Source organism: Orycteropus afer, unplaced genomic scaffold (genome assembly GCF_000298275.1).
Source record: "Orycteropus afer afer isolate SDZICR_OR568_19922 unplaced genomic scaffold, OryAfe1.0 scaffold00283, whole genome shotgun sequence".
Classification (NCBI taxonomy): domain Eukaryota; kingdom Metazoa; phylum Chordata; class Mammalia; order Tubulidentata; family Orycteropodidae; genus Orycteropus; species Orycteropus afer.
In genome coordinates, this window is record NW_006921870.1 from 3,389,127 (window position 1) to 3,392,736 (window position 3,610).

Sequence of the window (3,610 nt, forward strand, 5' to 3'; positions counted from 1 at the left end):
TCTTGCTGACGATAATTCAAAAATGATTGCAGAAGTATATTGACAGGGAACTTCCAGAAATACAAGCTGGACTCAGAAGAGGACATAGAATGAGGGATATTATTGCTGATGTCAAATGGATCTTGGCTGAAAACAAAGAATAGCAAGAAGATGTCTACCTGTATTTTATTGACTATGCAAAGGCATTCAACTGTATGGATCATAACAAATTATGGGTAACATTGTGAAGAATGGGAATTCTAGAACACTTAATCATGCTTATGAGGAACTGTACATAGACCAAGAGGCTGTGGTTCCAACAGAACAAGGGGATGTTGCATGGTTTAAAATCAGGAAGTGTGTAAGTCAGAGTTGTATCCATTCACCATACTTATTCAAGCTGTATGCTGAGCAAATAATCCGAGAAGAAAGACTATAAAAGAAGAAAGTGGCATTAGGATTGGAGGAAGAACAATTAACAACCTGCGATATGCAGATGACACAACCTTGCTTGCTGAAAGCAAAGATGACTTGAAGTGCTTACTGATGAAGATCAAAGACTATAGTCTGCTCTATGGATTATACTTCAACATAAAGAAAATGAAAATCCTCAAAACTGGATGAATAAGCAACATTATGATAAATGGAGAAAAGATTGAAGTTGTCAGGGATTTCATTTTACTTGGACTCACAATCAACACCCATGAAGTAGCAGTCAAGAAATCAGATGTCATATTGCACTGGGAAAATCTGCTGCAAAAGACCTCTTAAAAGCGTTAAGAAGCAAAGATGTCACTTTTAAGACTAAGCCATGGTATTTTCAGTCAATGAGCATGTGAAGGATGGGCAACGAATCAGGAAGACCAAAGAAGTGCCAATGCCTTTGAATTGTGATGTTGGCAAAGAATACTGAAAATACCCTGGACTGCCAGAAGAATGAACAAATTTGTCTTGGAAGAAGTACAGCCAGAATTCTCCTCAGAAGTGAGAATGCCCAGGCTTCGTCTTACCTACTTTGGTCATGTTGTTAGAAGAGACCATTCCCTGGAGAAGGATATCATGCTTGGTATATATCAAGTAGAGAGTAAGCAAAGAAGGGGAAGACCCTCAACTAGATGGATTGACATAGTGGCTGCAATGATGGGCTCAAGCATAGCAAGGATTGTGAGGATGGTGCAGTACCAGGCACTATTTCGTTCTGTTGTACACGCAGGGTCACTGAGTCAGAGCCAACTCAATGGCACCTGATAAAAACAACCAATAATTCTCATGCCAACCACCAAAGACAAATAAAGACAGGATTTATAAATATACTGGTAACAAAAGGCAATAATGACATTAAAAAAAAATTGAAGCTATTCAACATACGTCAGAACCAATTTATGATGGAGTCGTTGTAACAGCCTGTTTTAAGTTGGGGACTACCTGTATATATTTTGTGTCTTATAGTTTCAGAAACCCACGGAGGGGTCTCTATGAGTCGGATCCAACTTGACGGCAGTGAGGTGAGGTGTAGTTTAAATTAATTATTTATTAGTAACTGGGAACATACTTTCCAGGTACAAATATACTTTTACTTAATCATTGTTAAAGGTCAAGTAGATTCTACAGCATAATTTAATCATGCATCTCTTACTCATGAATATCTGTTTTAGTGAAAAATTATAAACACTTATCCAGCTTTTTTCACTTGTTACATATCATAGCATTTTCCAGCATTGCTTAAATCTTTCATGAAGATCAATTCTTTGCCATCCTTTTCTGGGACTTTCAGGTTACTTCCAGATTTTTCCCAAAATAAATGATATTGTGATTGACATATTTGTACTTTTTCTTTATATATATATATATATATATATATATATAGGCATGTTTTCTTGGACAGAATGCCAAGAGTTAATTTAGAGGATCAAGAGCACTCTATTTTCAAAAGCAAGAATTTCCCCTATTTCCTTTCATACTCCTCCTCCAAAAATAAAGTTAGCCATAAAATGTTTGATTTGGGGTCCCTGTATCCTTACTAAAAAGAGCTCTGATGATGTAGTGGTTAAGGCATTTGGCTGCTGACCAAAATCTTTGTGGTTCAAACCCACCAGCTGCTCCGTGGAAGAAAGATGAGACAGTCTGCTTTCATAAAGATTTACAGCCTTGGAAACACAATGGGGGTCACTATGAGTCAGAATCGACTCAAAGGCAGTGAGTTTGGTTTTTGGTTTGGTAGCCTTATGTTCTGGTTATCTAGTGTCACTCTGACAAGAATATACCACATATGGGATGGCCTTAACAAACAGGAGTTTATTATTAAAATTTGGAGTCTTTAAGTCCAAGTTCAAAGTGCCAGGCTCTAGGGGCTGGGAGAAAGCCTCTCAACCTTGGGGTCCAGCTCTGCCTCCTGCTCCTGGCCCACTGGAGCTTGAGGCGTTTCTTCACTCAGACAGCTGTTGATTGCCGAGGCTGAGAGGCCCCAAGGTTGACAAGGAAAAAGGCATAGCCCCTATGTTACCAATCCACACGGCAGGCCATTAACTTAAGTCCACTGTAAGTCCCAAGGTCGGCAGAGCATAGCAGGCTGCTGAGCAACGACATGGCTACATGCAGGGTCCAAGCGTGCCAAAGGCTAGAGACCATTCTCAAAGCTTCTCCTTATATACAAGAAGCAGACCACATACCCAAAGGCAGCTACTCAGCTGCTTGTGGTAGATCCCACCATGGAGTTGATTGCCAGTCTCATCATGGGGAATAACTACCACCAGCTGCCCAGCCACTCAACCAGGCCCAGCCAAGCTGACACATAAACATAACCATCACACCTTACTAATTAGAAAACAAATCAAAGCCCTATTTGCTGTTTACAAAGATATCATAGTAAAAAGAAAAGGCAGCTCTTAAGCTGATCAAACCTGCAAATCGCCTTTACCTTATACACCTACTCCTCATTATTGACTATCTCATTATCCAATATTTCTTTTTATGACAATAGTAACAAATCTACTATCCACCTATTTTGCCCATTAACAATGTACCTCTGGCAGTAATGAACACTGAGTTGCTAGGCAAGAGTAATGCTGGCTGTGATAGCTAAGGTTACGCGTCAGCTTGACTTGTCCATAATTCTCAGTGGTTTCTCAGTTATATAATGATGAAATTTGGCAGTTATATAATGATGTAGCCATCCTTCATTTTGTGATTTGATGTGCTCTTCCTCCATTTTCACATAATGCTGATTTTTACATAATGACCTAGTATTTGTAACCTAATCATGTTGCTAAGTGAGGAGTGGGTGTACTTCAGAGTGCCTACTTCTTTTGATAGTCTAGGTCCTACAGAACTCTGTGGACCAAAATAACTATTCCTTACCTTGAGTTCAGAAAGTCTGAATTATCTTATACAAAGTTCTTTAACCAAGTATTTGTCTTTATATCTTTATATTGTGCATAAGATTATCATCAGTTAGAGTTGACACAATGGCAACTATCTATCTACATTCTAAAAGTATCATTGTTTCATTTTAAAAAATTTTTATAAGAAAGAAAAAGGGGGTTCCAGCAAGATGGCGGACTAGGCAGAAGGACTGCACAGACCCTCTTCAACAAAGAAAAGGGAAACCAATTGACACAGACACAGAAGATAA